General features: G+C 43.5%; 1 protein-coding gene and 1 long non-coding RNA gene across 9 annotated transcripts in view; one reads left to right on the top strand and one right to left on the bottom strand.

The window, feature by feature from the left end:
* ZNF366 (zinc finger protein 366) overlaps positions 1-17,912 on the bottom strand; it is a 404,084-nt gene that overhangs the window by 155,393 nt on the left and 230,779 nt on the right. The gene's annotated exons all lie outside the window — the stretch shown is intronic.
* Positions 1-17,912, top strand: part of LOC131755335 (uncharacterized) — a 33,630-nt gene that overhangs the window by 3,595 nt on the left and 12,123 nt on the right. Inside the window, exons 2-4 of the long non-coding RNA XR_010840528.1 lie at positions 1,908-2,034; positions 10,368-10,563; positions 14,921-14,972. This is a non-coding gene — a long non-coding RNA (uncharacterized lncRNA). The remainder of the gene's footprint in view (positions 1-1,907; positions 2,035-10,367; positions 10,564-14,920; positions 14,973-17,912) is intronic.

A 17,912-nucleotide genomic window follows, 5' to 3' on the forward strand; every position in this document is an offset into this window, starting at 1 on the left:
AAGACAACATAGGAAAAACAGTAGCAGCCCAAAGAGCCAAGTGGAAACCTTCAGTGTTGGCCCCCCTGCCATTAGGGCCTGTACATAGTATTCAGTAAGGGTTCTTGTTCCATTTCTGTCCTTTGAGCTTCAAGGAACAGAGATCCACTCATGAGCCCAGACAACAAGGAAGCTACTGAAATAATCCATGTGTATCACAACACAATGTAGAACCGGAATGCCATCAGGAAGTAAGATGGCTCAAGCAGTTGGCTATTCCCCCCCTCTTCCTGGATCACAGTATCCCCAGAGACCCTGTTTCTCTCTGCAGATAGGCTCCTTAACCCTCCCTCGGTTAACTTTTTATCTGCTTCTTCATGGTTACTGCTTCCTTATAGCTGAGCTTACTTACAGAACTTCATGGAGTCTTCAGCCCCAACGTTTATGTCACTCAGTTTGCCAAAGATCAGCCTGCCAAGTATATGTCTGTTCCCATATCTATCTATGCCAGGAGCGTTATTATTATAATAATTACATAATTTAATTAATTGATAGGTAAACTCAAAGCATGTAAAGACGAAAAAAAAAGAACTGTTTCTACAAAAACTAATTTGAATGCTTTGAAAAGACTCATAAAGTTGAATCTCACACACACAGAAACCTCGCTATCAAATTACATTGTGATAAAAACAACTCTAAAAAATTGGGGAGAAATATCCCCCAAATCTAGAAGTGTTCCGTACTCAGGTTACTTGAAAATTGTCTTTAGGTTGTTGATTCACTTGAAAGAAACCCAAACTGGAAATGGTAGATGACTCACGATGGGTGTCATTTATTCCAGAAAGACAATACAGAACTCCAATCAGCCAATCCATAATCAAAGCAAAGGTCTTAGCCTTACATGAAAAGATGGCAAGTGAATTTACATTTATAGGTATTTATATGAATTCATGTGTGCATCTACTAATTTACATGTATACATACAATTAAAATAAAAAATTTTTGGTAGTATCATTTTATTTTTTTATTTTTTTATTTTTATTTTTTATTTTTTTGTGGTACGCGGGCCTCTCACTGTTGTGGCCTCTCCCATTGCGGAGCACAGGCTCCGGACGCACAGGCTCAGCGGCCATGGCTCACGGGCCCAGCCGCTCCGCGGCATGTGGGATCTTCCCAGACCGGGCCACGAACCCGTGTCCCCTACATCGGCAGGCGGATTCTCAACCACTGCGCCACCAGGGAAGCCCGGTAGTATCATTTTAAATTATTTTCCACAGTAACTGTCAAGCATCACTACAGTCAAATTGGGTAGGAGGATTTCTGCTGCAATGTTCATCCTTCCTGCTGCTCCCCACTCAGTGACTTGCTTAGCACCAAGTACATAACAGGCATTAATGGACCCTTGTTCCTTGACAGCCTCAGAGGAGGTAAACAGGCCAAACGGTGACAACACAAACCCTGCTCCTAAATTATCTTGAGGAGGCCGAATACTCCTCAAGCACTGAGCCAAGCATAAGTAATAGTGAACACAACCCAGTTCACTGTTGGTTCCAAGAAATAGAATAACATAGTCTCTTGCTTTGAATTAATTGTTAAAGGATTTGGCATGCTTTTAAAGAGTCCCTTAAAGAGCAAGGAAACTGCCCTAAATACCGCCCTACCCCTGGAGGTGGGGTAAGCAGGACAGTGGAGACAATCCAAATAATGACATGTGCTCTCTGTCCTCCCAGCTACTGTGACAGGTAAGGGCACAGCTCTGGAGTCCAAAGCTCCTGGGCATTAACTTGCCATAAGGCCTTGGCAACTACTGTACTTGTCTCGGTTCCTCTTCTGTAAAATAGGTGTTGTAAGAACTAAATGAGGTAATGGATAAATGGCAAGATAAGGTTTTCTTTCCCCTCCATCCTCTCCCTTTGTTACCAAACCAGGTCTGTTTGCCAGATGATCAGCTTGCCAAATGCTGAGAAGCTGAGGTTTACAGCCAAAAATGAGCTTACTCACAAGGCAGCCAAGCAAGAAGATGAGAGAATAGGTCTCAGATCCACCTCCATGAAGGTGAGAGGGCTGGGGTATTTATGGGATAAGCAGGGCGGTCTTAGGCATGGGGAAAGGCGATTGGAGGTAGGGAAAAAGTGTGGTCATTGGTGTTCTGTGCAGGCACCTCTGGGTTACATGCTCTGTTTATTCAAAATGGAGACGCTTAGCACAATCCGAGGGTGGAGTTTTCCGGCCCTCTGACGTCAAAAGGCCATTCACCTGGACACCTGTACAGGCCCAGTTTGAGGGTGGGTGGCTCCAACCATCCTTAGCCAGCTCACACTGGGCAGGAGCTGATTCTGTATTCCTGTAAAACTACTGGTCTATGTGAAGCTGGGAGGGAATGCAGTTAAAGAGAGGAGAAGAGAAAGAAAAACAAAATAACTTAAGTGAGCTTAATCAGGTTACAAGCAGAGGGGTTTTAACAAAATGTTCCCCTATCTGTTGCTCTGCAAGACAAGCTCAAGGATTCCTCTTCGCCATCAGTTTCTGTTTCTCTTCTTCCCCAACCCATGGTAAGCATGGTAAAGAGAAGAAAAAGCACTCTAAGAAGGCCTAGAGTCATTTGCAGAACAGTTAACTATAAGAATAAAAAGGTATATCATTATGTTTGCCACACTCTGAAGAATATAAAGGGCCTAAAATCTCCTCGGCATCTCACTGTAAGGCCCGCAGCAGAGCGCCTTGCAATCATTCGCTCATTCAGTGAGCACCATCCATGTGCCAGGCACCGTTCCAGGCACAGTGGTGAACCGTACAAGTCCTCTCTCTCATGGAGCGTACGTGACATCCAGTTGAAGAAAAGACAGAGAGACTAAGAGGCTACCTGTGAAACCTGTGCACAATGCCATAGTAAGCTCTCAGTAAACACCAGCTATTTTAATTATTGTTGTTATTATTAAAATATGGCCTTTGACTTCACGCCATGTATAGCTGTTTCCTACTCTAAAGCTGGAACCACCTTGCACTAGCTTTCTCAGAAGCCAACCACAGGACTCCTGTGCCAGGACTCAGAGCACAAAATTCCTTGGATTTTATCATCTTTCCCCTCCCCCAGCTTCCTACCTGTTTTCAAGAATCACAACCCTTTTCCCAGTTCTCCAGAGGTTAGGAATGGAAGCTGGGGAAGTCAGAGCTATAATGCTCTATTAAAATATGAATTATTGATGCTTCACCTCCCATCCTATTCTAGAAGTGAAAGACAGCCACCCACTTCAAGGGTCTCACTCAATGCAAATCTGTGGACACAAAGAAGCACTCCTAAGGCACTGCCCTGGGGCAGGGGTAACTAATCTGCAGATGGTCTCATTCCTGCCTGGCACCTTTTCATTGTGTGATACTACCCGGGCTTACCTAGGCCACTTGATTTTATATAGGAACCTATCACACTCTGATTCCCCCCTGTGATTTACGTTTTTAAAATATCTTCTAACATGTAATTCACTTATTTATTAGGTATGTTCTTTATTTTCTTTTTCCTCCATGAGAATGTAAATTCTTATGAGGGCAAAGATTTAGGCTTGTTCACTGGGGCCGTGCCTGGCACGTATTAGGCACTCAGTAAATAGCTGTGGAATGAATGAATGAACATTTCAGAGGAAAAAGCTTTCTATCGATCCTGGAAGGACCTTGTGGCCCTTAGCGAGGGCTCCAAAAAGCAAAATCAACCAAAACTTGGACAACTGACTGCGACTCTTTCTTGCAAACAGGAAAGCAAAGATGGGGTGGAGGGGGGTGTCCCCCAGCCCCTCTCCCCTTCTCCCTTGCAGAGGAGGCCAAGGCAGCGAAGGGAGGGCAAGGTCCTTCCCGATTTCTGGAATAGTGGCTGCGTTACCTGCTTGTCTTGCTCCCATTCTCTTGACAGCCCTATTCCTGAATTTTATACTGCGTGCCTGTTCTTTCCACATCATGGCTACTGCGAATAAATATACTGAAGGATGAAGGCACTTCTTTTTTTTTTTCTTGCTGCATGACCTGCAGTTAGTGGGATTCGGTAGACAAGAAACACAAATATATTGAAACCGGGATTTTAAAGCTGCACCTGCAGTTGCAGGATCTCGTTCTTAAGAGGACGGATTGCAGAGCGAGGCGGGCGGGGCTGCGCGCAGGGATGCGGACCCAGGCCTCGGAGTGCAGGGCGAGGGCAGGGGCAGGGGCAGGGGGCGGAGCGCGGAGAAGAGGGGAGCGCTGGCTCCGCACGTGTCCCCACCCCAATCAGCTGGAAAAGGCCGGGTGTGCGGTACCTCCCGCGGTGGGTCGTCGCGGCTTAAAGCGGCAGCAGGCGACCAAGAAAGCGGATGGAGTGGCCGCGGGGAGCCGGGAATGGCAAAGCCGCTCCCTACCCGATGGCTCGTTGCCCTCGCTGGCAAGGCGAGGGCTCACTCTGCAGAGGCGTCTCCGCGGCTTTTCCCAGTTTTGCTCCGGGACCCAGGGCTGTAGAGCGGGCTGGATGGAGGCCCGGGCTCCCCCGGCTGGGCCCGGCCGCAGAGGCGCCGCTGCGCTCTCCGTCTTTCTCCGCGCCTCGGCCGGCTGCCTGGCTCCCCGGCGGCCCCTCCGCATACGCCGGTCTGCCCACCCCGCCCTTCGTGGCTCTCCCGTCCCTGAATTCCTGCAGCGCTTTCACCGTTCACAGGGTCATTCATCTCTCAGCATGTTATATGTCTCCCCAGTTAAATTATAAAACACATAAACAGCCATATGTTCTTTTTTTCTTAAGCTTTCTTTTTTTTCCGATTATAAAGTGCTTCTCTAGTTTCTGTTGTGTTCAACCCAAAGCAATGGCCCTCACAGGCCTCTAATTGCGTGACTTCAGGCAAATCCTTCTGGAATGGTTTTCTCATGTGCAAAATGAGATTTTTAAGGTCCCTTCCAGCTTTTAAATTCATGTTCTTCCCAAGGAGAACTAGGGTTGGTTTACTGGATAGAGCTGCTCTGGCTACAATGGTTTGGGGTCCAAATGTTTTGTTTCTGGAGGTTACGGGTGGGTGGCATCTGTGAGTGGCCACCAGGAAGAGGAACCCACAGTGACTCCTGGCTTCTTCTCTCCTGGCCACTATCTACCCAGCTCTTCTAAAACGGGGTCCCCAGGCCATACGCATGAGACCACTTTTGATACTGACTGAGGGGTAGGAAAAATCCCTTCTCCTGTAAGTTCTATGCTGAACAGGAAGAAATTTTTCAGAAAGGCTTTTTGCTAGGAAATTATGAGGTACAGAAACACAGAACCATGGAAGCGTCCAGTCAGAGCCCACATTCTTTGAATAACTTTGATAGAAGCCAAACATCTGTTAGCAAATTTTAGGCAACCTTGAGCCCCATGTCATTGCCCTCAGCTGAACCATGAAGGAGAAGGATGCCAAGCCAAAGATACTCAAACTTCCCCCCGACAGCCTATGTGGCCCCTTTCCAGGCTCTGCACAGAGCACAAGGCATGGCTCTGCGATAATTCACACAGGAACTTGACTTCAGTTTTGCCCTTTTTTTTTTTGGCTGTCTGGCCTTGGAGAAGCTTCTTCTCTGATTCCCACTTTTCTTTCTATTCAGTAGGAATAATAGCTTCTGTCTTGTTGAGTTGAGCGAATCTTAAATAAGCATGTTTGTGTATCATTCAGAGTTCTTCATTGAAACACGGGCTTACCCCAGTTGCCTTAATCACAACAGCAGTTTATTAAGACATGCAGAGGGACCACAGTCTCTAGGAAGGCCTGGAGGCAATGAAACCAGAAGGCTTCCCAAATAACACTACCAGTGCTCCCGGGAGATGCCCAAGCCCCATCGCTTGACTAGTCCGAAGCCTGCAGTGCCTCATTAAGGCTTCTGACATTGCTGCTTCTGAGAGCTATACGTCTCAGGATACTGCCTTCCCTGCAGCCATGCCTTCCAAACCAAAGCCTCTTGTTCCCTCTGTTATCATTCTTGAAGATCTCTCTCTGGTCCTGGCAAGGCCCACCCTCTCCAACCCATTTTCCTCCATCTTGTTGTTAAGGCTGATTCTACCCTTGGATGAAATTCAAATTCTTCAAGAATAGAACAGTGTGACCTTGGCAGGAAGCACCAGTCTTTCCTGCAACCTCACCACTTTACCCCCTCACAGCCCTAAGTTAGTACCTTATCCCTCCCTGTTATAAAGCCTATACTATCTTTAGACTACCTGCTACATTGCCTTGTCTAGTCTGAGTCAAGTTCTGTTACCAGCTGAGCCACCACCTGGATGTTCTTTGATTCAAATTCAAATGCTTCCAAGGCCTAGACCAGTGGTTTTCAGCCGCTGCAGAATGAAGGGGGGTGGGAGGCTGGGCCTTGGAGAGTCTGATTTAATTAGTCATGAGTGAGCCCAGATACAGGCATTTTTAACAGCTCCCCAGTTTATTTCAGTAGGGGAACTGTCTTCTAAAATCCCATCAAGGTTTTACTAAATAACACTGAAAGTTTTAAGCAAGGAGTAAAATTTGAAAGCATAAGATCAAACAAGAGTGGAAGAGGGTAATATACTCCCAGTCTCTAACAACTATCTGCAAATATTAACTTTTGAGTTAACAATTTTGCAAGTAGGGACAATGAATTAGGCTTTTAGGGCCATTTCAGCTTCTGGGTTTGAAATGTGAATTCTTCTTGGTCATTGTGTACCTATTAATATTGAATTTAAATAGAAAATGGGGGGCGGGGAGAAGGAGTCTTTACAGGATGTGACACAATGCCTGGTTGTCTAGTCTAAGATAAGTGAGGAATGGCAGATTGTAAATTCTGTTTATCTCAAATGTTTGGTTCATTCAATAACAAGCCACCTTTCGACAAAGTGATTGAGATAAATATATTGACAGCTGTGAGGATACCAGGGTGTTCATTAATCATCCCTGACTTCACATATCTCTTTTCAATAGATTTCCCTGTATATTCACCATTCTGAACTGTCAATTACAGTGATATGAAAGGAGCAGGAGGAGGGAATCAATATGCCTTCAATGATTGAATAGGTAAAATGCTATAGAACAATGGAAATAACATCTCGGCATGACTCACATCACGTACCTGAATCACCAACATTGTGAAGGTGCGATGTGGGTAGCTGTGTGGATAACTATGAGAACGATTGTATTCTACTGCTGCTGCCACTGTGGAAAAACCATGAGAAGACTTACCCCAAACTGCCATTTGGTACACAACCAGGCAGAAGTGCAAGGGCTATGGAACAGAAGGAACCCTCCAGTTGTGGATACTTGTCATTCCTTTATGGGCAATTAACATTTTAAATCCGTGTCCCTATGGCTGGGAATCACCCATCTCCCACTATAGAAGTTGAGAGTGTCAGACACTTATTTAGCTTCCTGCCCTTGTAGCCAGAGCATGGGCATAGCTACCTGACCCAGGCCCCACCAATCACAGGTAACCTCCAGACCTAGAATTAGAAGCCCAGTGATCAGAGTGACATATGATGACATTAGGCAGTGGTTTTTAGCAGATGGGTCCAGCCTCAATGGCATTTGGAGCACAGGCTACAACATTGAGGGTGCAGTGCTGGCAGTGGAGAGACATCACAGGGCCAGTTCTACACTATGACAGAGCTGGCTTTTAGACCTCTCAGATATTTGATAAGCTACCCAATATTCTTTTAATAAAATTTTTCTTTTTTTCCTTAAATGACCTTGCATTATTGCAGTCATGTAATTGCCACTCTACCTCAATCCTTGCCCCTCTGTAACCTATTCTCAATGGAGGAGCTAGAGTGTTCCCATGAAAATGTCAATCATAATATTTCTCAGCTCAGAACCCTCCAATGGCATCCCCTTTCACTCAGAGTAAAAGCCAAAGACTTAGAGTGGCCTAAAATGTTCTATTTGGCCCTTGTGACTATACTGTCATTACGGTCTCTCCCACTCAAATATGCTTGCCTTAAGGACTGTTCACTTGCCGAAATTCTCCCTGGAAAGTTCTTCCCCCAGAAATCCACATGACTCACTCCCTCATCTCCTTTAAGCCTTTGCTGAAATATGCCTTCTTGGTGAAGACTTCCTTGAAAACGCTCTTCAAAAATGCAACTGCACCCCCTGGCATTCCTTATACCCTTTCCCTGCTTTAGTTTCCTCCATAGAACTTATCAGCTTCTATCATATTTTATACTTGCCTTATTTGTTTATGTTAATCTCTCAGCCCCCACGAGAGTATAAGCTCCAAGACGGCAGGGATCTTTGTTTTGTTCACTGCTGCATCTACAGTGCCTGGCAGAGTGAGTGCATGGTGTAGATTAGGTCCTCAACAATTATTTGCTAGATGGGTGGATGGATGGGTTGGCAGATGGATGGATGGATGGGTGGCTGGATGGATGGATGGATGGAGAGGATGTTAATGATTAGTGAAAAGTATAAGTTTACCTGACAAAGGGAAAGCAGCAGGAACGAGAAGATGAACTTGCAGATGCACAACTAGAGCTCCAGTTCCATTGGAGGATACTGAGCTGAGAAATGTTATGCCATGATTGATATCTTGTGAGGGATGGTCAAAGACATCTGAGGACTCTTTGCTTTTGCTTTTTAAGGAGTAGGCTGATTTTTGCTGGTTCACAAGGGCCAAGAGGAAACCAGCAATCAATCTTGGTTGTCAGAAATTCTGATCATGGAACAACTGTACAAATTCATTTGAGGAAGATTTGGCCAGTATAATGGCAGTAATAGTAATAGTAACTCACATTCATCAAGTGTTTACTGAATGCTGGGTACTTCTTTAAATGCTTTACGTAGACTATCTCATTTAATCCTTACAACAAATATATGAGGCAGGCACTACTGTTTTCTTTCCCATTTTGCAAAAAAGGTAATCAGAAGCTAAACAATTTGCCAAAGGCCAGGTATCTAGAAAGATTTCATTTAATTATTTGGCTATGCTTTGAGATGAGACAAGAAAAAAAATGAGATTGATCTGGCTACCCAGGATTCTAAAAATGACCCTACAGAATGATAGATACCAAGTATGATGTGGAACATGAACAGGCAGATGGGGTTTGAACATCAGTTTTGCAACTCACTGTCTGTCTGGCTTTAGACAAGTTACTTGTCTCTGAGTTGATTTCCTCATTTGTAAAATGTAAAATCATATGCTCCTTGCAGAGTTATCAAGATTAAATAAAATCACACATGGAAACACATATAATGTCTGGCCCAGAGAAGGCACTCAAGAAATGACATTACTACTACTACTACTACTACTACTACTACTACTGCTAATGCTACTACTATTATTACTGTTATTGTTATTATTGAAGGAATTCAGAGTCCATCCAGCCTCTTGGCTCCATACTTGTGAATGTCCCTGTGTGTGCTTTTCAAACATTAGCCAATAGCATTTAGAATCAACTAGACAACAATCTAAAAGTACAAATTCCTGAGTTCCACAAATCTCACTCTTGGATGGAAAATTGACATTCTTTTAAAGAACTCTAGAAACAGAGAAACTCCACGCCTCCTTTCTAATGTTGTGTAGGCCAAATTCCTTATGGGAAACTGATGCCTCGAGCAGTGTAGCCTAATGGTTAAGGGAGTAGGGTCTGGAGTCCTACTGCCTTGGGGTCTTACGTCAGATGGACCTCTTTGTACTTGCCTTTATGTGTAAAACTGGGATAATGATAACTCTTACCTAATAAAGATGAAGCTTAAAATAAACATGTAAAACAGTTACTAAGAGCTTGGCAAAGATTAGGTTCAATAAAGGTTAACTATTATCATTTGAATTCATTTTCCTTTCTTTGGGCTTCCACTGATGGAACAATTAAAAAAAAAAAGTGGAGACTTTTCCACTCCCAAACTTTGCAAACAAGTATCCCTGTTTGGCCTTCACACGGAAAGAGACAACACGCTGAGCCCACTTTTAACAGGTCCTGTGCTGAAGAAGTTCAGGCCTGCTGAGCAGTTCCAGAGTCATCTTAAAGAGCCTTTGCCAGTGTTTCATATATGTAAACTTAGGAAGGTATTCTTGATAACTAAACTAAATCTTACAAATTAAAATTCCATATATGATAGTGTGTAGAAAAGAGCTGGTGCATTCATCTTCCCAGTGCTCTGGGGATCCATCAATTCCTTTCACTAGTCACTCTTACGTGCCAGAGGCCATTACAGTTTTGATCTGCCCAGAATCAGGTCTGCATTCTTGGCATAACTGCTTTCCCTTATCAACTTTTAGAGGAAATGTGACCTCTGCAAAGACACCTCTGCCCACACAGAAGAGTTCCTCCTACCCCTGCCCCACACCCAGATGGCTTCACTTTCACCCGACCATTTCCCCTCCCTCAGCCCTCTGTGTACTTCATAACTCTCATCACAGTACATAATCACATAACTTATTTTCTGCTTTCTTGTTTCCAGGATGTGCCCCTCCACATGCACACCTGTCTGTAGCTATCAAGAAGCCAGGGATCACATCTGTCTTGTTTCCTCCTTTGTCACCAGCATCTATCTCAGGGCTAGGTCTCAACACCTAGCAGCTCTCAACAAATATCGGATAAATACTGAATGAATCTAAAGACGCATTTCCTCTGGACTCTTCTATCTGGAAGAAAAGGTAAGGGATGGACCTGAATAAACAGTAAAGGAACAAAAACATTAGACACAACCTCTGTAATTTCCCAGAGTGTGGCCATGAGTGAGCTTCATATCCAAACTTTTAAGATCCTTAAATGAAGATCTCCCACCTTAAATGTGAAAACCAGTAGCTACACAGAAGCTGGTGAAGTACTGAAGTCATTAGAAGGGATTATGTGTAAATTACAGTATGATTTTTTTTTTAGAGAGAGAAAAAAGAAAAAAACTTTGATGAAATCAAATCTAAAATCTCCTGATCTTTCTGAGAGGAGAGAAACTGGGTCCTTTCTTCTCTACCATTTTTGCCATTTTGATGTTTAAAGTCAAACTGTACCCTCGGCTTCCCACAGAACCATTCTCTATGCCCTGTGTTCCCTCATCCCCCTACCCAACCTATATGAATGAGTATTAGAATTGGAGGGACTTTGAAAATAATCTTGTGCAATCCTCCTTTTTGTTGAAGAGGAAAGAAAAGTCCAGGCCACACTGTGAGAGGGTCTCAGGAACCAGAAGGGGTCTCAGGTCGCTCGACTGCCCTGTTAACCCTCCACTCCTCCATGTCAGATTCATTGCTCTTTGGACTTATCCCCTCTGACTCTCCAGGGCCTGATCCACTTTTCAGCCCCAGTACAATCATCCAGGAGGCAGCTAGTCAATATCCTGTCTACTCGGAAGACAAGAACAACCCCGCAGATGTCAGCCAGACCTTTCTTTTCTGGCAGCACTAAATGAGCCTTCCTTTCTCCAATCAGTAAGTCCAGCCAGAAAATTTCCAACCAGGAAGTGTCCCATTTCTGAAGACAGTTCTTTCACTCCTTAATCAATCTGGGTTCACTCTGTAAGTCTCAAAGGCAGTAAAAAGCCCCACAGTGTACATCCTAATCCTCAGTAAGCCTTGCTTTTCTCTCCCTGAGATGCCGAGGCCAGAACATTCTTAGTCCTCTTTTGCCCTACCCCCGACTCCAGAAGGTGAGAGGACTCCCCCAAATGCTTTGGTGAAGAAAACAATAGGTGTAAGTCCTGACAGGCCATAGAGAAGTTGAGGAAAGACAGAGTCCTCATTCACAGCCAGTCTGGGGCAGTGCCCTGGACCCACACAGACCCTGGAGTTTGGCGGACAGAGTTGAGTTGGTTAGTTCTGCCTTCCCCTCCTTTCTGTCCACCTGTATAACAGAAACTGAGATGGGCTGAGAAATCCTTTGCTATAATCCTTTTCTCCCTAGAAACTCTGTTCACTCAACAACAAACCCCATGGGCCATTCACTTTTTTCACATGGTTTCATATATTGGCTAGTCCCAGTTTACTCTTGATTTTTTTATTGGTTGGTTTGGGATTTTGGGCCAGTGTGTTGGGAGGAGGCAAGGAGGATATGATGATTTTTAAGACAAAGTGTCTCATCCTCATCTCAATCTCTAAAATTGCCTTTGAGCTCGTTTCCCTTTATCACTTGAGTCATCCACTCACCAATACCAGTCTTTCAGTTGTTTGTTGATTTTATTGTTATTGTTGTTTATGGGTTTTTGTTGTTTTGTTAATGTAAGAGAGTTATTGATTTTAAGATAAGGAGACCTCAGTCTCCAAAACTGCCTATGCCTGAGTTATATTCTCCACAACATTCTAGTTTTTTAGGTACCTCCACTGGTATCAACATCATGTTCCCTCAATCTGTGAGCTAAGATGATCTTTATCTCTTTCTTCTTTTCTCCACTTGGTCACCCATTCTTCTTAAAAGAGTTTCTCATAAGAACTTAATTTTGATAACTTCCAGCTTTGTATTAGTCATAAATTTTAGAAATTATTGGCATGAACTCTAGTCAAGATGGTGTTGTAAGTTCAAAATTTGAGGTTTCTTTGTTTTGCTCCAAAGGCGTTGTGATACATAAAATAGAAAAAAAGGAAATAGAAAAGCATTGCCGTGACTTCCCTGGTTGCACAGTGGTTAAGAATCTGCCTGTCAATGCAGGGGACACAGTTCAAGCCCCGGTCCAGAAAGATCCCACATGCCGCAGAGCAACTAAGTCCACAATCTATAACTACTGATCCCACACACTGCAACTACTGAAGCCCTCGTGCCTAGAGCCCGTGCTCCACAACAAGAGAAGCCACGCCGATGAGAAACCCATGCACTGCAACAAAGAGGAGCCCCTGCTCAACACAACTAGAGAAAGCCAGTGTGCATCAACGAAGACCCAACGCAGCCATAAATAAATAAATAAATAAATAAATAAATAAATAAATAAAAAAGCATGGCTATGTTCCAAACAAGATAATTATCTCTATGAACTATAATCAGAGGAGAAAAAGTGGAAAGTGGGACCATTGAGGTCTGAACCATAAGTGAGCAGAAGTGGCCAGGAGTTCTAGCTCCTGTGGGATAACAGGAACCAAAATACCCCTGAGAACGCAGGGACAGAAGCGAGGCCCCCTGCTGGTTACCAATCCACAGCCCCTTCTAAAGGGACAGTGCTAGGAAGCTGTATTTTGGACCATATCACCCTGCCCTACTCCCTCCAAAACTGCTGACTGGACCAATGGTGGGCTCCTTACCCAAAGGCATCCAAGCCATAGGGCTCCTATGAGGGGCCATGGAATGAAAAGTTTCACCAAACGAAAAGGAACTGGCCCTATAAGATTCTTGGTCTAATGAAGTTAAACTGGGAAATATGTGAAGAGGTAAACAATTTTCAGTGCGAACTAAAGCTGAAAGATCCTGAGACAGAGAGGAGACAAAAGGGCTCTGATGGATCACAATCAAGCCAAAGTCATGAGGAATTAGAAAACCCGAGATCCCAAAACTTACAAGCTTTAGAGTGGAAGATGAAGATGCAACTTGATAGCTGAAAGAAGAAACCAAACCCACAGAGAAATTTGGAGTCATGATAATGTAGGAAAGAAAGCAAAATTCTACAACTCGCACCACAGAGATCCAGAGGAGTGCTGGTGATTGCCAAGGTCTTTCTGATTTCAGCCTCCAGGAGACACAGCTCTGCAGTCATTTCTGCCCTTTCTCCCAGAGGCTGCTTGTTTGGCTCCACCTTGGTTACTATGAAGCTTGGCCCTGGGCTTGGACCTCTACTTCCCTGCTTTCACGCATAGCTTTCAGCTGTCTCCCTTCTGCAACTCCAACTACCTGAAGTTCTGTGTGTGAGACTCTTCCTTACAACCAAGAAAACTCAACCGAAACATATGTTAAGTCATTTAATCACCCCAACACCATAAGAGGTAGGAATAATATTCCCATTTTACTAATGAGGAAACTGAGGCTATAAACATTAAGCAGATAGATCACAGAGCTCCTGGGCTGGTCATTTGCCTGTCTGCTCTCATACTTATTTCCTGGCCTTCCTCTGCTTTGCTGGCTGTGCAACTAGGTTCCCTTGCCAACTGGCTTCTGGCTCACAAAGAGGTTCACTGGCAAGAAATTGAAGAGCTGAAGGAAGGGAGAAGCCAGGATATTTTCCCCTGTGCTTTGGGTAGCATCTCTGGCAATAACTGCATCTTCTTCGTGTCCCAGATCCCACAGGAGTGCTTTTCTTCCACGTTCCCAGCTCCCATCCTCCCTTTGACTCTTTAGGCTCCTACTTTTGCTATTCTTTTGGTGTTCTCATTGTCTCCTGTTTAGCTTTTTACTTCTTTCATTCCATTTGTAATTTGTTTTCTGTATTAAGTCTTGTCTAGTAACTGGCATGGCTCTGTTTTCCTGAAGGGACCCTGACTGATACAGCAGTTACTGAGTGGCTAAGTGAGGATTCGAGGTTCAGTCCGTTCGATTCCAGAACCCACACTCTGAAGAACACATAACATTGACAATTAAATAACAGACAGATTTCTCTGGACTTCAACTACAAACTAGTGAGGTTTCCTCCAGAGGAAGCTTGTAGAGAGGGCTTCTCACTTTGTGTTTTTACTACCCACAGTCACGTGCTCACTTTACAATGCCACCAACCCAAAAATCAGAATGCAGCTGGAAGAGTTCATTTCTAAGGGCTGCCTCTGGCACCACAACTCTTTACCCTGTTCTGTTCTGATTCTGTTCCCTAAACCCTCAGGGCCAGTCTAGTAGCTCTGGATTTGCTGCCAGAAGAGGAGTTCTCACAACACTGAGTGTGCACCATTGAGGCAGGCTTAAATCTCATGTTGCGCAGTAGGTTTGTACTGCTTGAGAGCAATACAGTCTCTTCCTAACACTCTTAGTTTCTTGCCCCTCCCCTAAGCTTCAACCCTTGGAGACCCTATCCTTTCATGAAAATCTGTCCTACTTGCACTCCCTACTTGGTCTAAGTGTTTTGTTTCTTCTCATTCTCTCTCTCTCTCTCTCTCTGTCACTCTCTGCTAGATTCCTGGATTTCTGACCATCTGATCTCCCAGGCCAGAACTTACCTGCTAAGGTAAATCATGTATCAATAGTCCTCTGTTGGTCAGTCATCAAGAACCACATTACTCCTGACAAGCCACCACCATCTATCTGTTTAACGTTGCACTAAGGTCTGCCTTACTGTACTGTATTGCATTTAGGGGAGCCTAGAAGTAGGTGAATATCAAATTTCTCAAAACTAGATACCCTGTCAGAGGGAGCAGAATGTTCAGATCATCTTCCCTGAAAAAACAAAAAAATCAAAGAAAGAATTCTCAACTTTATGGTCTTTAAATAAACCCATAATTGCTTCCCTAATTGTGAATGCCTCCTGCACGTGGTCTCAATCCTTTAAATACTAAATTTAGTCCATTCGTCGCTAAAGGTGGATAATTTCATCATTCAAGTAACAAGTGTACGATGGAAAATATGCTAAACTCCTGAGGTTTGTACTACACAATATCCTGTAACTACTGACGAGTGACAGTCTATGTTTCACAGACCACAGTTGAACGGTCTGTACGATCATTTGTAAAAATAACTTAAGTCTTATAAAAATGGATGCTATCTTTGGCATCTCCCTCTTTCCTCCCTCCAGCTACCACCTCCCACATCCCAGCTGTCTCCTAATCCTATGAGGGTTCTTGTTTCCCCAGAAAGCTTCCGTGGTTTCTCTGTTCTTTCCCTTTCCCTCTCTAAGGGAATCTCAACATGACCAGGGACTAAAATGGAAGGCCACATGTCACAGAGAATGAAATATCTTTTCCCAGCCCGTGTCTTCTGAGCTGACCTAGAAGCCTAGGAGCCATTCCACTGAGACAGGCGAATGGGCCACATGACCTGAGGAAGGCTCCTCGCTAGCCCCTACTCACCAATCAGGTCTTGAGCAAAGAGTGACATCCTTGAAAAGATATTCTCCAACCTCCAGCCTAAGTCAGGGTCTTAAGAGTAATTATCTCAGTTTGTAAATATATCTTCCTCTGCATCATCTGGATAATTACTGTCTACCCCAGTAGTCTGTAAGAACCGTGAGTATTTACGTCCCAGATTGTATTTCACAAAAGTGGTATTAGTGGGGGTGTCTGTGGCAAGTAAATGTGGGAAGAGTCAAATTAAGCAAATTTCTTGACTGTAGGACTTCTTGGAGTCTTTAAAATGCTAATGTGTGTTATAAACACCAGTGTTTCACAAGCCATACTCACCATAGAGCTTTTTCTCATAACGCACGTTGACATTTGGATGAACTAGTGTTCTGTGGAATATAGTTTGAGAAACGACAGTATAAAATGAATTACAATTTCTGCCTTTGCTCTAACATGACAACAGACTGGTAATTGTTACTAGCACCCAGGTTTCAAATGACCTTGGAAGCTATGGTGGAAAACTGTGACAAAATTTCATTTTTTGTCACAGAAAGAGACAGTTGGGCTAAAGATAAGTTTGAGGAAGATACCCCAAAAAGGGAAGGGGAAAAAGAAAGAAAGGTGGTTTACAGAATATGCAATAATGGAGTTTCAATTAAAGAAGAAATCATGCCAACTAGCTGAGTAAAAAGAGAACTGATAAGATTCTCCCCAATACTTGATACTGATGAATGAGAACGAGTATGGCACCTGCTGCTGGTCCAAGACAACAGGGAGAAGTGTGGGGACCTTGGGTCTTCTGGCTGGCCTTCACATAATAACTGAGCCATATGGTCGACTTGTTCGTGATAATGTGAATTTCAAGTTCCATAGGGTTACATTATTCAGGAACACAGAAGTGTACAAAATTACAGTTATCTTAAATAATATAAAATATATAAAATATATTATTTTTAAGCTTTTGACAAAATCATTTAAATATTTTAAAAATGAAAACATATAAGTACTACTGTGAGCTATTGTTATATGTGTGACCTGGAGATAGATGTTTATTGATATTCCAAAGGGCTGCTTCAGATCCTTTGTGGAAGTAGAGGTGTACACTTAATAAATAGATGCAGAAACAATTATTCTAAGCTTTGTGGCTAATAAACTGATGTCTAGGAAGTTACTATGGCTATACATTATCTTTTAGAGTTAATCCAATGAGTAGAGATTTTCTTTTTGAATATAAATTCACAGCAAGCAAGGGATCGCATGTGAACAAAGCCGTCTCAAAACCTTGTTTTGAAAATCAACTAACATTTAGTTTTCCACTTTAGCCAATCAACTGAGAGGACACTTCGTATGATGAGGACTCAAAACAAAATTAAGTAAAATTTACTTTTTTATGTATGAATAGCAGAAAGAAAGACGTTAGCTGTTGGAGAGTCTGAAGACTTTCAGACATTTGCATTATTGCTGAAAACAAATTTAATCCATAATTTAATGTAGACTATTTCTGGGTACATAAACACACATATATAGTGCAAAGGCAAAAAAAGGAAGGGAACTTTGGAAAATGCTAAACAATGGGGATTAGGCTTTTCTCTGTTTTTTTTTTTTTTTAAGATTTTAAAATTTTATTTGTTTATTTATTTATGGGTGTGTTGGGTCTTCGTTTCTGTGCAAGGGCTTTCTCTAGTTGTGGCAAGCGGGGGCCACTCTTCATCGCGGTGCGCAGGCCTCTCACTGTCGCGGCCTCTCCCGTTGCGGATCACAGGCTCCAGATGCGCAGGCTCAGTAGTTGTGGCTCACGGGCCCAGTTGCTTTGTGGCATGTGGGATCTTCCCAGACCAGGGCTCGAATCCGTGTCCCCTGCATTGGCAGGCAGATTCTCAACCACTGCACCACCAGGGAAGCCCCTCTCTGGTTTTTTTATGTTGACCCTGGAATCTATCTTCAATTTAAAAGATTAAGAGAGGTTTAATTCCAAAGGATGGCTACCTTTTAAAAAGGTTCTTGGGTCTTGACACTTAGATGCAAAAGCAGAATTTGCATAGTCTGAACAAAGCAATGGTTAGAAGATTGTTTTAAGCCTCTGTGTTCCTGAGATCATGGCCATTTCGCTA

Source organism: Kogia breviceps, chromosome 4 (genome assembly GCF_026419965.1).
Source record: "Kogia breviceps isolate mKogBre1 chromosome 4, mKogBre1 haplotype 1, whole genome shotgun sequence".
Classification (NCBI taxonomy): Eukaryota; Metazoa; Chordata; class Mammalia; order Artiodactyla; family Physeteridae; genus Kogia; species Kogia breviceps.